We start from the raw sequence: 18,711 nt of genomic DNA on the forward strand, positions 1-18,711 counted from the left end.
ATTGGCAAAGGTCTTAGGATGTATTTCCAGTTTATCAGTTAATGTCAGGTAACTGCTGCATATGTCTTACGGTATTTATATTAGAAACTATTTTGCATCTTAAGCACTCGTGTATCAGGCTATTTAATTCTCATAACTCTTTGGAGTTTTATTGATGGGGAGAGTAAGTTACTAAGTTCTTGAACAACTTACTAAAGGGTATATATTCATTGAATAATGAAGCTTGTTATTTGGTCAGAGTTAGGTTCAGATCTTTAGATCCAGAACCTAAGTCAACCACTATACTTGGTGGTGTGCTGCTGGTAAATATTTAACAACCAGCAATCCTGGGGCAGGGAAGGAGAGGCCTTTATATGTAACTTTTGCTTATTCCATGAAATATGACGTGTAACCAACACCTAGGTTTAACACATGTTGGCATTCTGCCATATTTGCTTCAGATCTTTTCTCCTCTCATTTCAGGAATGAAACAAATGCAACTGAAGACTTCCTGCCTCCCAGTTACCACCCCTTCATCTTTCCCTTTCCAGGGATAATCTCCAATATTTGTAATTTTATGCTCTTATGCACTTACTATTTGTGTATGTATAGTGTTTTGTGATTAAATCTTACATTTCCCTATGAGGATTGAAACATTAGGATGGAATCTCTTTGTGTGCTACTTAGAAGTAGCAACAGTGTCAGAATAATTGGGCTCACTTAAGCCACACTTCTCAAGGAGTATACATACTTAGGAGTAGGCACTGGTGTGTTGGTAGTAACTCATCGAAAGATAGCAGTTGGTCATTTAGAGGCATTCATTTTACCTGAAGTTTTGGAAAGAATCTTTTCATAATAAAAGTGTTACAGACATTGTAAGTGGCATGCAAATTTGCCCATGTTTTAAGTAAAAAGGTGTGGGGCTTCAGAGGAATTTTCCTGCCCGTGAGTACATAGTTGCTGTTCTTTACTTTTAGGGTCGTTTTTGAATGAAAGAAAATGGGAAAGGAGCCAACATTAGAGAGGGAAAAAAGTAACATTTGTTGAGTACTTAAGCAGTAGAGCTGAAATCTTGGTGTGGTATACACCTTTGCAGGTCACCTTTAGGGGACTGACCATGTTGCAGGTGTAAGACCATTTTTTTACTATCCTAGAAGCCTTCAGCAATAGGCAAGTGAAATCCCATAAATTTGGTGGTCCTGATAGTTCCATGAGTGTTTTCTGTTGTTACTTAGCAGCCTTGAATACTCTTTTTATGCTTTTTCCAGTGTTGTGTGAGCAAGAAGCCTGCTAAACTAGTTGTTCTTTTCCCCTCTAAATCCACTGTCTTTCACCCTTCAATATCCCAGGTAGCTGACTTCTATGTACCTTATTGGCCAGGCTGTCTTTTCCTTGATCGGGTTTTGCAAATAGAGGTGGGAGAGGGTATTAGCGGAAGACTAGGTAGAAAGGGAAATAGGATGATTATCCACTTGCCTTCCTGCCCTGCAGTGGGTTGGATATAACTGTGTTCCTCAGCATCACAGCTTCTGACATAGCCTTCTCCATATATAGAGCTCGCAGGTTCAGGAACCACTTTTCCCTGCCTTTTCATTTTAGGAGTAGAAAGATCTTGCTCTTGCTTAGCCTAAGCTGCTGCACTATCTCTCGCAGATTTGTGTTATTCTTGCCTACACCCTCGTTGATGATTACTTTTGGTTGCGCCATCTGTTTCCTGCTACAACCCTGAATAATACAGTAATTTATACCATGAGTAGTCCTGGGAAAGTGGAATTCTGGAATTGGGTTGCTCACATACTTGATTTATATACAAATAACCTCCTTGTTAGGGGAAATGGATGCTTATCATTGGTGGCAAGTGGTGATGTCACAATTGCTCACATCATCACTAGTAGTGGCATGGAGTCATGGAATACAAGTGGAGTAGTGTTGGAAGGTCAAGTGGCTGTGGCACATAGTCACTATAGTCATAGTAGGGATTACAGAGATTGTTAGGAGGGCTGGCTCTTTTGAATGTCTAGAGCATATACACAGGGAAAAGGATAAATTGAAAGCAAAGGGAAAAATTGGGGGAAAAAACACTAAGTATCACAAAATCTATGGCAACTCTAGGGGAATATCTTATATTTTGTAGATAAAGCTAAGAATCAAGCCTAGAGCTTTTATTGTAAGGGCTGCTGAGTTGTAATACCAATTACTGGCCAGTACTGAGTCTCTCATGCTAAGGGCATTGGTATGGAAGAAGTGGGACCTTCAGAAATGAGATGGGGACATTTGGGTTGCCACAGACAAGGCTGAGAACCTTGAACATTTTACATTTCCCTGAACACTAATGGCAGAGGCAGCCCCATTTGTCTGAAGGGAAAATCTTATCTCCTGATACAGTTTGAGATGTCAGGTTGAATTCTAACCCCCTGTGTTGGAAGTGGGGCCTGGTGGGAGGTGATTGGATCATGGGGGCAGGTTTCTAATGAATAGTTTATCACCATCGTCTTGGTGCTGTCCTTGTGATAGTGAGTTCTCGTGAAACCTAGTTGTTGTAAAGCAGGTGGCACCTCCCCCTCAGTCTCTCACTTGCTTCTGCTTTCTGCCTACTCCCTGTGTAAGCTTCCTGAGGCCTCTCTAGAAGCTGAGCAGATGTGGGCATCATGCTCCCTGTGAAGCCTGCAGAACCATGAGCCAATTAAACTTTTTTCTTTACAAATTACTCAGGCTCAAGTGTTTCTTTGTGGCAACACAAGAATAGCCCAGTATGCATCTCCACTTGCCCTGCAAAGGAAGGACAGTGTATCAGTGAATTCACCTGAGATGGTTCTCTCATAAGCAGGTGTCAGTTATCCTCAGGATTTACATCCACTATCCATCTTTACTTTTTAGAAAATAACAAATACCCTAAACAGAGAAGTATAAGATCAGGTCCAAGAGGAAGGGCCTGTTCAGAAGAGTTGCAGAATATTGCCACTTTGCATTGTAGGGGTTTGGAGGACAGAATGGGAATAGATTCTAAGGGCATTTGACCAAAAAGGGTTACATCAGATAAGGCAGGCATACTGATGGGGATACACTCACACAGAAAATGTGAGTTAATGTGTTGGCCTGAGAATCTGGGAATGGTGATAAGTCTGTCACATTGTTTAACTGAAACCTAAACTCAGTGGTAACCTACAGTCAATGATGTTGAAATAGTAGAACTTTCCTGATGGAGAGTCCAGAGCCTTAGGAAGATAGGAATGGGGATCTGTTCTTTGCTAATCTGCACATTCATCCTCTGAGGGACTGGGCTTAGAAGACAGTCACTTTGCCAAGGATGTTTTTTTAAATCCATTAGTAAATGAGTACCTTGAAAAGCCTTATGGCTTCATCTCTGTAGATCAAAGATGCTGCAGTGAATTTAGGTTACTTGTTTTCAATGGGAATAATGTGATTCCAGAACAGTTGAAATCATGAGATGGTACTTCAGAGTAGTAATCAAAGAGTCTTGTGCCACAGGGGTTTCTGGTGATGGTTCATTGATCACAGGATCTCTAGGAGTAGATTAAATGGGCAGCCTGCAAAGATCTGTTTGACCCATTTAACAGAAAAGTTCTAGGTCTGATGAACAGATACTTGACTGAAATCACTGTGGTGGTGATCCACACTTTACTAATTTTTTTTTTTTTTTTTTTTTGAGACGGAGTCTCGCTCTGTTGCCCAGGCTGGAGTGCAGTGGCCGGATCTCAGCTCACTGCAAGCTCCGCCTTCCGGGTTTACGCCATTCTCCTGCCTCAGCCTCCCGAGTAGCTGGGACTACAGGCGCCGCCACGTCGCCCGGCTAGTTTTTTGTAGTTTTAGTAGAGACGGGGTTTCACTGTGTTCACCAGGATGGTCTCGATCTCCTGACCTCGTGATCTGCCTGTCTCGGCCTCCCAAAGTGCTGGGATTACAGGCTTGAGCCACCGTGCCCAGCCTCACTTTACTAATTTTTTAAAAAACTTAGCCATTTTATAGACTTAGGATCTCTTAATCAAGGGGATAACTAGAGCCCTTTGACAAAGAATCCTGCAATGTAGTCACAAGTATACAAGAGAAATGCTCTCCCAGTCCTTTCTAGGCACACCTGTGTCCATTTACCATGGTAATTTTTCAATGGGGAAAGAGAAATACTAAGAACTTCTGGGGCCTGTTAGATACTGGTTCTGAATTGATAATAGTGAGCCCAAACTGAGTCTGTGTTGCCTTGTCAAAGTGGAAGCTATGGACATTTGGGAAAATGCAGTCTTGGCCTGAGTCCATCTCATAATGTGGTTATTTCCCCAGTTCCAGTTGAATAGTGGAATAAATACACGGTTGTCTCTCAGTATCTGTGGGGGTTGGTTCCAGGACCCCCCTCAGATACCAAAATCCATGGATGCTTAAGACCCTTATATAAAATGGCATAGTATTTGCACATCCTAAGCAGATCCTCTCACCTACTTGAAATCCTCTCTAGATCACTTATAATACATAATTATTGTTGTACTCTATTGTTTTCCTAATTTATAATATTTTTATTCTTGTATTGTGTTTTAAATTTTGAATGGTTGTTGGCTGAATCCACAGTTGCGACCCCTACAGATACAGAGGGCCAACTGTACTTACTAATTTGCAGGTGTTGCACATTGGTTCCTTTCCCTGTGAGGTGAAAGTTGTGGTGGCAAGGACCAAGTGGAAGCCCCTAGAACCGCTCATCCCTGCCTCCGGCTAAGGCAGTAAACCAAGTAATACTGCATCCCTAAAGGAACTGCAGAGATCAGTGCCACAATCAGAGACTTGAAAGACGTAGAGGGGTGATGTCACTGTTTTCACTCCCACCTTCCTAATTTTCTCTGGCCTGGGGGTGGTATGGGTGCTGTTCTTGTTCCTTAGGTACACCGTCAGACAATTCTCCTTCCTTCCTCACATCATCGGTCTGTGCCACCCACCATCTCTTAATGCAGTCACCTCTTCATCCAGTGGTATTTGCCCACATCCCCATTGAGCTTACCTGTTTGGCTAAGGCAAAATATTAGTCTTGGAAAATGACTGTAGATTATTGAAATTTAATCAGATAGGGATGTCAATTTGGGTGTTGTTGCCGGAACAAGTCAACACAACCCATGGGACCTCAAATGAAATTGTTCACTTAGCAAATGTTTTCTTTTTAATTCCTATCAGCAAAGAAACTCAGAAGCAGTATATCTTCATATGACAGAGACAGCAGTCACTGTTTTATAGCTCTCGGGTTCTCTGTCACAATGTAGTCAGGAGGGTCCTTGATCCATTACACTGATAGCATTCTGTTTTCTGGTGACCTTGGTGGTAAGACACATGCATGCCAGAAGATAGGAGATAAATGCTGTAAAAGTTCAGAGACTTGACATAGGGAATAAATTAACATTCCCTCTAAAATGAAAGAAGGGTTGCATTGTTTTGCACCGAACACAATAAATAGAGCAGCATAATGCTTGATGAGCTTCTATGAATTTTTGAAGGCAAAATAACTATGCCTGATCTGTTGTTATAATTCACTTACTAGGTAGCTCCTAAGCCTGCCTGTTCGGAGGGGAGCCATGTATCTGTGAAAATTCTGTCAGGAAAATGGAGGCACTACTAATGTAACAGGTAATTTTACCTCTGACCGCTGCTTACCTTTATGTTAGTTCTTCCTCATCCTCTCAAATTATTGAGCATCCCAAATCTTGGTCCTCATAGCTCATCACTTTTCTCTTAATACTTACTCCCTTGGTGATCTCATTCATTCTCAGGCTTCAGATACTATCCATATGCTGATGCCTCCCAAATATTTAATGTCTGTCCATATCTTTCAAGACCACTTACCTGTCTTCAGACTCAGATTTCCAGATGCCTACACATGTCCACTTGATATCCACTGGTAGCTTGCACAGAATATGTTTGAAACTAAATTCTTAATAGGCATTCCCCACCTCTTCTCACTCAAACCTGTACCATCCCTGGGATCATTTGTCCCTCTGTCCTTCTATCTTCCTCCGTCTCAGTGTATGAGATCTTCATCCTTCCAGCCACTTGGATTCAAATCCATGGGATCATCCTTTTTTCTCTCCTACTCCACACATACGTTTCTTTCTTATACACAGTACTTGAGTACTTCTTTCAACACACAGTACTTGAGCAAAACTGTCAGTTCAACCTTCAAACCACACCCAGAGTTGGACCACTCTTCACCATCTCCACTGCTCCTCACCTGGTCCAGGCCACTACTGCCTCACCTGGGTGATTGCCACGATCTCTGCAATGGACTGCCTACTTCCAGTCTTTCCCCCTTCAGTCTGTTCTCCACATTGCAGCCATCTCCCTCACAGTAAAAGCTAGAGTCTTTCTAACAAGCATAGTAGCCTACATGGTCTAGCCTGTCTTGCTCCCTACCATTCTATTCTGTTTCTCATTCTCATTTGCTACTTGTATTCTCACTTATTATTATGTTGGTGCAAAAGCAATTGCAGTTTCAGACCGTGAATTTTAAATCATTATAACTAAGCTGAGACACATCGTTATTAATCAAAACAGGAACCATTACAATCAACCCAGTTTTGCCGATGAGAAATAGGTTTATTCCTGTAGCATAAAAATCCATGCTTCGGGATTTGATGAACTCTTGGAAAGAATTTTCTGCATCCTGCTGGTTGTGGGAGCGTTTTCCCTGCAAAAAGTGGTGGTTGGTTGGCAAGAGCTTAGGTGAATATGGCAGATGAGGCAAAATTTCGTAGTTCAATTTGTTCAACTTTTGAAGCATTGGTTGTGTGATGTGCAGTCGGGTGTCGTTGTGAAGAATTGAGCCTTTTCTGTGGACCGATGCTGGCTGCAGGCGTTGCAGTTTTCTATGCGTCTCATCGATTTGCTGGGCATACTTCTCAAATGTAATGGTTCTGCAGGATTCAGAAAGCTGGATCAGACCGGCAGGAGGCCACCAAACAGTGACCAGGACCTTTTTGTTTTGCAGCGTTGGTTTTGGAAGTGCTGTGGAGCTTCTTGTTGGTCCAGCCACTGAACTGGTTGTTGCCAGTTATCATATAAAATCCACTTTTCGTCTCACATCACAATCCGATCAAGAAATAGTTTGTTGTTGGTGCATAAAATAAGAGAAGACACTTTTATTTTCAGTTAGCTCATGAGGCACCCACTTACTGAGCTTTTTCACCTTTCCAGTTTTCTTCAAATGCTGACTGACTGTAGCATGGTCGGCACTGAGTTCTTTGGTAGCTTCTTGTGGAGTTTAAGAGGGTTTGATGGTTGCTCTCAATTGGCCATTGTCAACTTCCGATAGTCGGCTGGTACACTCCTCATCTTCAAGGCTCTCGTCTCGTTTTTGCAAAACTTCTTGAACCACCTCTGCACTGTACATTCATTAGCAGTTCCTGGGCCAAATGTGTTGTTGATGTTGCAAGTTGTCTCGGCTGCTTTACAACCCATTTTGAACTTGAGTAAGAAAACGCTCGAATTTGCTTTTTGTCTAACATCATTTCCACAGTCTAAAATAAACATAAATAAACAGCAAGTAATAAGTCATTAGCAAAAAAAAAAAAAAAAAAAAAAGAGAGAAATGCCCCTTAAAATGATATATAACATAACTACATTTATTTAAGAATGTATTCCAATATCAACAGTGCAAAAACCACAATTACTTTTGCACTCAACTAATACTATTCTCTCTGTGTTCACTTTACTGCAACCACACTGGGCTTCTCTGTTCCTTGAATATACCAGGCACTGTCCTGCTTCAGGTCTTTACACTTACTGTCCCTTTGTCTGGAATGTTCTTCTCCCAGATACTCGCATGGTTCACCCCTTACTTCCATCAGATCTTTACTTGACAGTCATCTCCTTAGTGACTTCCCCTGGACACTCCAAAATTGTACATCATTCTGTTTCCCATTCCCAGCGCTCTAGATCTCAATTCTCTGCTTTATTTTCCCTGTGAGGCTTAACCACCATCAAATACACCATACATTTTAGTGTCTTCATTATTGTCTGTCTCAGCTCCAGTCCTTGCCAGACTATAAGATCCAAGGAGGACAGGGATTTAAACTAGTTTTGTTTACTCCTATTTCCCCATGGTCTTATAACAGTGCCTACCTCATATAAAGACTCAACAACTATTTGCTGAATGAATGACTGCTGTGGTTTTGTTTTAGTTGTCTAGGGCTGCCATAACAAAGTACCACAGACTTTGTAGTTTAAATAGAAATTTATCTCCTCAGAGTTCTGAAAGGCTAGAAGTCTGAGATTAGGATGTCAGTAGGGTCAGTTTCTTCTGAGGCCTCTCTCCTTGGCTTGTAGATGACCCTCTTCTCCCTGTGTTTCTGCATGGTCTTTATGTTTATCTGTGTCTTCATCTCTTTTTAGGAGGATACCAGTCAGATTAGTGCCTACCCTAATGACATCATTTAATCCTAATTACCCCTTAATTATCTTATGTCCAAATACTGGCACATTGTGAGATACTAGGGGTTAGGACTTCGACATATGAATTTGGGGTGACAAAATTCATCCCACAACATGTCTCTGCCCCTATGACATATTCACTTTCTCAGATGGATTATTTATCTCCCCATCCTCTCTATTTGCTCACATAATGCTAATCCCTTTCCTTCTTTGCCAGTATTCCAATTTTCAACTACAGTCATGTGTTGCTTAATGACAGGGATATATTATGAGAAATGTGTCCATTAGGTGATTTCGTGATTGTGTGAACATTATAGAATATACTTATACAAACCTAGATGGTACAACCTACTATACACCTAGGCAATATGGTAGAGCCTATTGCTCCCAGGCTACAAACCTGTATAACATGTTACAGTACTGAATACTGTAGGCAATTATAACATAATGATAAGTATTTATGTATCTAAACATATCTATACATAGAAAAAGTACAGTAAAAATATGGTATAAAAGACTAAACATGGTACACCATTTTTAATGGTACACATTGTATAGGGCAGTCACCATGAATAGAGATTACAGGGTTGGAAGTTGCCCTGGGTGCCTCAGTGAGAGAGTGGAGAGTCAATGTGGAGCCCTAGGACCTTACTGTCCACTACTGCAGATGTTATCAATGCTATACACCTCAGCTACACTAATATTATAAGAAATATTTTTCCTTCTTCAATACTAAATTAACTTTAGCTTACTATAGCTTTTAAACTTTATAAACTTTTTTATGTTTTAAACATTTTTACCGTTTTGTAACAACACTTAAAACACACGCATTGTATGCTGTACAAAAATATTTTCTGTCTTTATATCCTTATTCTATAAACTTTTCTCTATTTTTGAAATTTTGAATTTTGTTTACTTTCTAAACTTTTTTGTTAAAATCTAAGTCGCAGTACACACACATTAGCTTGGGCCTGTACAGTCAGGATCATCAATGTCACTGTCTTCAACCTCCACATGTTGTCCCAATGGAAGGTCTTCAGGGGCAACATGCAAGGATTTGCCATCTCCTGATAACAATGCCTTCTGGAATATCTCCTAAAGGGCCTGCCTGAGGCTGTTTTACAGAAGCAGAAGGAGTAAATTTTAAAATAAATATTAAATGTGTAACATAGTAAATACACAAACCAGTAACAGTCATTTATTATCATTATCAAGTATTCTGTACTGATCATAATTCTGAACATAATTGTATGCACTTGACTTTTATACAACTGACAGTGTTACAGGTTTGTTTACACCAGCGTCACCACAAACACGCGAATAATGCATGGTGCTGTGAAGTTACAACAGCTATTATGCCACTAGGCAATAGGAATATTTCAGCCCCATTATAATCTTATGAGACCACTATCGTATATGTGGTCCATCATTGACCAAAATGTCATGATCTGCCATATGACTGTATACATTTCTATATTTGTTTGTATAAAATCTCTCTCTTCCTTCCACCTTTGGACTCTTAAGTTTCAGGCATTCTGTTAACACTTGACTAATATTCTTAATTTAAACATCATAGCTACACTACAAAGTAAGCACAGTTCCTCATATTTCAAGAATGTAAAATCTGAGGCCCAAGGGAATTAGGCCTTTTTTTGGAGGTCACGTTAACTCATAAATGATGTCATTCTGATTTTAATTTAATTTCCACAGACTCAAAAGCACATTCTTTTATTTCTATACCACATTGTCATCAAGATGAATGGTGGAAAAGCATACTTCTGCCTTATATGTTGTGAGTGAAGCTGCCCTTGAAGGAAGTCTCCTGTTTTAGGAAATAAGATTAAGTTTAGATTCTGAATAATTATCCCCATAAATTGAATTTGGGTGTAATATTTATATATTTTACTACTGCAATTTGTATTGTCCTTGATGATGATTTAAATTTATTCTACACAATTTAACAATTTAAAAATATTAAAAGTTGTTTCCTTATGAAAGTGTCAGAATTACACAATGAATTAATAATGTTGAAACAATGGCTATAATTTTATCCTAAAATGCAAAGGAAAATGTCCTTGCTTTTGTTTTGCTTTGTGTTTGTTTGTTTTCATTGCTTTTGTTAAAACAGTGTAACATATGTTCTTGATAAAAATGCCAAGGCTTTATTGGTGAAAACCATAGTAGGCTTTGAAAGCCAGTTACTTATAATTAAGTGAATATCATTATCTCTTTGGCTATAGATGATTGTTTAAAATAGAAATTTTTTTATTGATTTTATGTTTTAGAAAGAGCTTTGCTTTAAAAATATATATCATGTTGGCATTGAAAAACTTAATTCCAGTGGATACCAGTTGTGAAATCATTAAGTTGATAAAAAATAGCTGTCCATAATTTTGATACATACATAGAAATACTATAGGTCACAGTGCAACTACTTATAACTATTGAACTCTGATTTTTATTTTGCATTTCCAAACAAACTGTTGCTCTGAGTTTGTGGATGATGATCTAGTGGCCATTTAATAGTAGTTTTAAATTGGTGTCAAGAGGTGAAAGGGCAGAGATGGTGCTTTTATTGACTCTTAGGCTGTGTAAAAGGAAAATGTTTACTTGTTTTTTATTTCTGTGTATATACAGCTCCTAAAAATAAAAGATTAGAGCATTTAATACAAATAAATATCTTTTCGGAGCATATGAACACTCTGAAGTAGCTGAAGATTTAGATAATAATCAATACCTGTGAAATCTGATATTAATTTAGGGACTTAAAATAGACCTGTAGACAGCGAAACATTTGCAGTGAATGATAATTAAAACAAAGAAATACTCTGAATTTTCAAGTATAAATTCCTGTTGTTTTCCTAGGAACCCCTCGTATATAAATGAGTGCAGTTGGTCATCAGGTTGACTGAAAACATTAATCTTTTAGTAACATGGAAGAGGTAAGCATAATCTGGTGAAATCCAGTTTGTATCATTGTTGGAGACCTATTTTATTTAACAATCAAGTAATTAATTTGAGCCAAGCTCAGTGGTGCACATCTGTAGTCCCAGCTACTCTGGAGACTGAGGTGGGAGAATCACTTGAGCCCAGGAGTTAGAGGCGAATCTGGGCAATATAGCAAGACACTCTCAGAAAAAAAAATTAATTTGAGGTATTTTTCTTTTATTTGAATATTCAAGATAAAGCTGGGCATCTTGAAGCACATGAATTAAAGCCATTTTATAGCTGAGCTAGGCTAGAAAAGCCTTATCCTGAACCTTTTTTTTTTTTTTTTTTTTTGAGACAAAGTCTGGCTCTGTCGCCCAGGCTGGAGTGCAGTGGCGCGATCTCGGCTCACTGCAACCTCCACCTCCCAGGTTCACACCATTCTCCTGCCTCAGCCTCTTGAGTAGCTGGGACTACAGGTGCCCACCACCAAGCCCAGCTAATTTTTTGTATTTTTAGTAGAAACGAGGTTTCACCGTGTTAGCCAGGATGGTCTCAATCTCCTGACCTTGTGATCCACCTGCCTTGGCCTCCCAAAGTGCTGGGATTACAGGTGTGAGCCACCGTGCCTGGTGTATCCTGGAATCATAATAAAGATTAAACAAATCTTAATAAAGATAAAATAATCTTAATCTTAAATTTAAGAAAGTGAAGATGAATAAATACAGTCCCTTGAGGGCAATCTTCACGTGGAAAAGAATTTCCAGATTTGTAAAAAAGAATGGCATGTAATTTTGAGTTAAGGATGCAGCATTTCTGCATTTGTATTTGCAGAAATCAGGGTTCAGATATCAAATGCATCATTTGTCAAAACTGCCTTTTGCAAAACTGACATCCTTTCAACTTTGGACATGGTTAATTTACTAAGGGAAAAAATGTTTACTTCTTCCTGGACTTTAACCACATTTGTATTTAGAATTACCATGAAAAATGATATTTTCAAAAAAAGTTGACATATCGAGATAGATATACTCATGAAGCTATCAAATAGAAAATTGTTCCCCAAAAAATTATTTTAATTTTATAGAAAAATGACACTTTTATGTCCTAGTTTGCTTATGTTATGTTTTATCCCAGTCACTTGTATTTCATACTACTTTTAGGGTGTGTGTGAAAATGTGCATTATTTGATCACTTAAAAACCTAATTTAGGAGGCATCAGCCAGGAACAGGTGCAATATATTATGTCCAAAGTAATTGTGCAGATTTTTCATCATGCGAAGTGGTTACTTTATTTCAAATAGTTTTTCTTTCCTCTTTTCTCTATTTCTTACATGCGAAATTATAAGATAATATTTTCTTTCTGCTGACCTTGAGGCAGGGCAGAACAAACTTTTCTTTCAGAGCACAAGAGTTCATTTATGTGAGGTACCTAGGAAAATTAAGAAAGCTAGTTAGATAAGCTTAATGGGAACTCATGATGGGTTCAGATTTTTCAGCATTTCTTTAGGAAACTTTTTATTTGCCAGTTTAGTTTTACAGAGTGAACTATACGTTGTGGTTCTAAGGAGACATTATAGGTACTACATCATCCATGCATCCATTAATACAACTTTCAGTCTGTCCTGTTCATGATTTCCAGAATTGTCTTTCTTGCAAACCAAGTTAAATTGTGCCATTGTCTTCCCTGAAAAACAGGGTTTTAGCTCTCTCTTATCCTGTAGGTTCAAGTATAAAGTCCTTAATATGGCTTACAACACTCCAGTTACAAATCTCCTCCAAATCTTCACTTCTCGACTTTATTTCACTATGCCACTCTTTAGCTATACTTGCTCTTCATTGACTTTCAAACCCCTAAATCCATTTACCCTCTGCCTTTTCTGTACTTGTCCTTCCCAGCTGATTGCTCTCATTTCAATTCATGACCCTAATATTAAATGGGTTGTAGTGCTGCCCCACAGTAGTGCATTCCGGGTCTACTCACCCAGATAACTTTTCCATACTTCCCCTTCTCTTCTCCAACTTCTAATACATTCTCCAGCTTTGCTCTTTGCTGATTACCTTGCTTCCTATTCCACTGAAAAAGCAGATGTCTCAGAAGAGAATTTCCCCCAAGCTTCCTCCGTCACAGCCACCTACCTTGCTGGGTCTGTGCCCATGCAGTGTGCCTCCACTGCTGCCACTAGAGAGCAATGTCCACACTGCTGTCTAAGCCCAGCCCCTTGATTTGGACACTAGATTCATTCCCTCTACTCCGGATGGTACTTTGGAAAATCTCACCTCTTTGGCACATCAATTTCTTGTCAGTTATGGCATCATTCCCAGAAACATAAACATGTGTTACTTATCTCATCTTAAAAAGAAATCCTCTCCTTTTTTCACCAAACTGATGCTTTTTTAAAAAAGAGAGAGAGAGAAAGAAAAGAAGGAAAGAAAGAAAGAAAAGAAAGAAAGAAAGAAAAGAGAGAAAGGGAGAAAAAGAAAAAGAGAAAGAAAAAGAAAGAAAGAAAAAGAAAGAAAGAAAGAAAGAAAAGAAAAGAAAAAGAAAAGAAAGGGAGAAAAAGAAAAAGAGAAAGGAAAAGAAAGAAAGAAAGAAAGAAAAGAAAGAGAAAGAAAGAAAAGAAAAGAAAGAAAAGAGAGAAAGGGAGAAAAAGAAAAAGAAAGAAAGAAAGAAAGAAAAGAAAGAGAAAGAAAGAAAGAAAGAAAGAAAGAAAGAAAGAAAGAAAGAAAGAAAGAAAGAAAAGAAAGAAAGAAAGAGAGAAAGAAAGAAAAAGAACCCTCTTTTCACTCCATCCTTCCCTCTTGGATACTGTACTATATTTCAGTTTCCCTTTTCTGCAAGTACTGGAGATGACTTCATTATCTACAGTTCTTCTCATCTATTATAATAATTCTAGAACCAACTCAAATCAGGCTTTTGCCTCACTGACCACTGATACTTCTTTTTTTCAAAGTCACCAAAGACTTCCGGGTTCCTAAGTCCTTTGGGCAGTTCTCAGTCCTCATCCTACTTGGCCTATCAGCAGCATTTATCTCCCTGTAAATGCTTTCTTTTTTGATACAGCATCTTCACTTTCAGGATACCACATCAAGTTGTTTTGTTTTTGTTTTGTTTTGTTTTGTTTGTTTTGGTTTTGGTTTTTTCTCATTGGTCAGTTTTTCTCAGTCTCCTTTGCTAATTCCTTTTATCTCCCCAAACCCTAAATGTTGGCAAGTCCTAGATCCAGTCCTCAGATCTCTACTCTTTCTACACTCATTCTCTTTAAATACATTTATACATTGGTTATCACCAAATCTATGTGTCTGGCCCAAACCTCTCCCCTGAACTCTAGGCTCATATATCTCTCTATTTGACATCTTCACTTGGATGTCTAAAAAGTATCTCAAATACATTATGTCCAAAACTGAAATCTTCATTTCCTTAAAATCTGTTAATTCCACAGTTATGTCTCCCTGGTAAAAATAAATTCTATTTTTTCGGATGCTTGAGTTAAAAATCTTGGAGTTTCCTTTACTCTTCCCTTTCTCGCATACCCCACCCTCACATCCAATCTGTCAGTAAGTACTGTTGGCCTTTTATTTGAAATATATCTAAATCAAACTCCTTTTCATCACCTCAACAATTACCGCTGTGGTCCAAGCCACCATCATTCTTCATCTAGAATATTGCAACAGCCTTGTCACTTGTTTCCTTATTTCTGTCTCAATAACTCACTATTTTATTTTTTAATGCAGAAACCAGAATGGGTTTTTTTTTTCTTCTTCTTTTTTAACTTAGGTCTGATTATCTGACTCCTCCACTTAAAATTCTCCATGGTCTTCCAACTCTCTTATATTAAAAACCAAATATCATGCCCTTGCTCATCAGAAGAAAAAGTCCCCAAATCAAGGTCATTACCATGAGCCTAGTGTGCCTAATTGGATTTTGGAGGCAACACATTACTCATTTGGGTGTGTTACTCCAGCCCATTTATCTAGTGACCCCAAAAGCTGCCAGTTTTGAGTAATGGCTAGGACAGGAGAAGTCTCTGCCACAAGCCCAGGCTGCTGTGCAAGCTGCTCTGCCACTTGGGCCATATGACCCAGCAGATCCAATGGTGCTTGAATTATCAGTGGCAGATAGGGATGCTGTTTGTAGCCTTTGGCAGGTCCCCATAGGTGAATCATAGCAGAGATCTCTAGGAGTTTGGAGCAAGGCCCTGCCATCATCTTCTGCAGATAACTACTCTCCTTTTGAGAGAGAACTCTTGACCTGTTACTGGGCTTTGGTGGAAACTGAACGTTTGACTATGGGTCATCAAGTCACCATGCAACCTGAATGCCTCTCATGAACTGGGTGCTTTCTGACCCATCTAGTCATAAAGCGGGATGTGCACAGCAGCTTCCATCATCAAATGAAAGTGGCATGTATGTGACTGGGCTTGAGCAGGTCCTAAGGGCACAAGTAAGTTACATGAGGAAGTGGCTCAAATGCTCATGGTCCCCACTCCTGCCATCCTGCCTTCTCTCCACTAGCCTCATGGGGAGTTCCCTATGATGAGTTGACAGAGGAAGAGAAGACTAGGGCCTGGTTCACAGATGGTTCTGTAGGACATGCAGGCACCCAAAAATGGACAGCTGCAGCACTACAGACCCTTTCTAGGACATCCCTGAAGGACAGTGGTGAAGGGAAATCTTCCCAGTGGGCGGAACTTTGAGCAGCGCACCTCATTGTGCACTTTGCATGGAAGGAGAAATGGCCAGATGTGTGATGATATACTGATTCAAGGACTGTAGCCAATGGTTTGGCTGGATGGTCAGGGACTTGGAAGAAGCATGATTGGAAACTCGGTGACAAAGAAATTTGGGGAAGAGTTATATGGATGGACCTCTCTAAGTGGTCAAAAACTGTGAACATATTTGTGTCTCATGTGGGTGCTCAACAAAGGGTGACCTCAGCAGCGGGGGATTTTAATAAAGTGGATAGAATGACTCGTTCTATGGACAACACTCAGCCTCTTTCCCCATCCACCCCTGTAAACACCCAATGGGCCCATGAAAAAGTGGCCTTGGTGGCAGGGATGGAGATTACACATTGGGCGCAGCAACATGGACTTCCACTCACCAAAGCTGACCTGGCTACAGCCACTGCTGAGTGCCCAATTTGCCAGCAGCAGAGACCAACATTGAGTCCTCAGTGTGGCACCGTTCCTCAGGGTGATCAGCCAGGTACTTGGTGGCAGGTTGATTATATTGGACCTCTTCTATCATGGAAAGGACAGTGGTTTGTCCTAACTGGAGTAGACAGTTACTCTAGATATAGGTTTGCCTATCCTGCATTCAGTGCTTCTGCCAAGACTACCATTCATGGACTCATGGAATGCTTTATCCACCATCATGGTGTTTCACATGGCATTGCCTCTCACCAAGGCACTCACTTTATGGCTAAAGAGTTGCAGCAGTGAGCTCATGCTCATGGAATTCACTGGTCTTACTCCATTCTCCATCATTCTGAAGCAGGATGATAGAATGGTGGAATGGCCTTTTGAAGTTACAGTTACAACACCAACTAGGTGACAATATTTTGCAGGGCTGGCACAAAGTTCTCCAGAAGGCTTTGTATGCTGTGAATCAGTGTCCAATATACAGTACTGTTTCTCCTATAGCCAGGATTCACAGGTCCAGGGATCAAGGGGTGGAAGTGGAAGTGGCACCACTCACCATCACTTCTAGTGACCCACTAGCAAAATTTTTGCTTCCTGTTCCCATGACATCACATTCTGCTGGCCTAGAGGTCTTAGTTCCATTGGGAGGAATGCTGCCACCAGGAGACACAACACTGATTCCATTAAGCTAGAAGTTAAAATTGCCACCTGGCCACTTTGGGCTCCTTCTACCTCTATCAATAGGCTAAGAAGGGAGTTACGGTGTTGGCTGAGGTGATCGACTCAGACTATCAAAATGAAACCTGTCTACTACTCCACAGTGGAGGTGAAGAAGAGTATGCGTGGAATACAGGAGATCCCTTAGGGTGCCTCTTAGAATTACCATGCCCCGTGATTAAGGTCAATGGGAAACAACAACAACCCAATCCAGGCAGGACTACAAATGGCCCCAGACCCTTCAGGAATGAAGATCTGGGTCACTCCACCAGGTAAAAAGCCATGACCTGCTGAGGTGCTTGCGAAAGGCAGAGGGAATACAGAATGGGTAGTAGAAGGAGGTAGGCATCAATACCAGCTACAACCACATGACCAGTTGCAGAAATGAGAACTGTAATTGTCATGAATATTTCCTCCTCCTTTTGTTAAGAACATGTTTGTGCATGTATACACTTGAACTAAAAATATCTCCATTTTGTTTGCTTTCTTTTTCCTTTATCATGTGACATAAGATTTATTGACTTCATATCAGCATTTAAGTGTTGTTAACTTTATGTAGTAGTATTTGGGTTGGGGATTGGTGCACTTTTGGTTATAAAAAGAATAACTGTATTATGTTAGGTGTAATTATGACCTTATTATTGTCTTAGTTGAAGATTATTGTGATTTCAGGAGATGGTATGAGTTCAAATTGACAAGGGGTGGACTTGTGATGGTTAATATTGTCAACTTGATTAGATGGAAGGATGCAAAGTATTGTTCCTGGGTACGTCTGTGAAGGTGTTGCCAAAGGAGATCAACAGTTGAGTAGGTGAACTGGCAGAGGCAGATCCTCAATCTGGGTGGGCACCATCTAGTCAGCTGCCAGCAGTGGCTAGGACAAAAGCAAGCAGAGGAACGTGGAGGGACTAGAATGGCTGAGTCTTCTGGCCTCCATCTTTCTCCGGTGCTGGATGCTTCCTGCCCTTGAACATCAGAGTCCAAGTTCTTCAGCTTTTGGACTCTTGGACCTGTACCAGTGGTTTGCCAGGGACTCTCGGGCCTTCAGCCACAGACTGAAGGTTGCACTGTCGGCTTCCCTACTTTTGAGGTTTTGGGACTGGCTTCCTTGCTCCTCAGCTTGGAGATGACCTATTGTGGGACTTAACCTTGTAATCATGTGAGTCAATACTCCTTAATAAACTCCCATTCATGTATACATCCATCTTATTAGTCCTGTGCCTCTAGAGAACCCTGACTAATACAGAAAGCATACATTATCTGGCTCCCTGCTACCTCTTTGACATTATCTTCTATCAGTCCTTCCCTCCCTTACTCTGCCCAACTGTACTGGCCTTCTTGCTGTTATTCACACACACCATGCAAGTTTCCACTTGTGAAACTTTACAAAAAACTTGGAAAATCTTCCCCTGGTTTGCCAGTGGATTGACTCCTTACCTCCTTCTGGCCCGTGTGAAAATACTAGCATGTCAATAAAGCCTTCCCTGACCACCCTAACTAAAATTGCACCTTTTTTTTTAATAAT

Source organism: Chlorocebus sabaeus, chromosome 1 (assembly GCF_047675955.1).
Source record: "Chlorocebus sabaeus isolate Y175 chromosome 1, mChlSab1.0.hap1, whole genome shotgun sequence".
Lineage (NCBI taxonomy): Eukaryota > Metazoa > Chordata > Mammalia > Primates > Cercopithecidae > Chlorocebus > Chlorocebus sabaeus.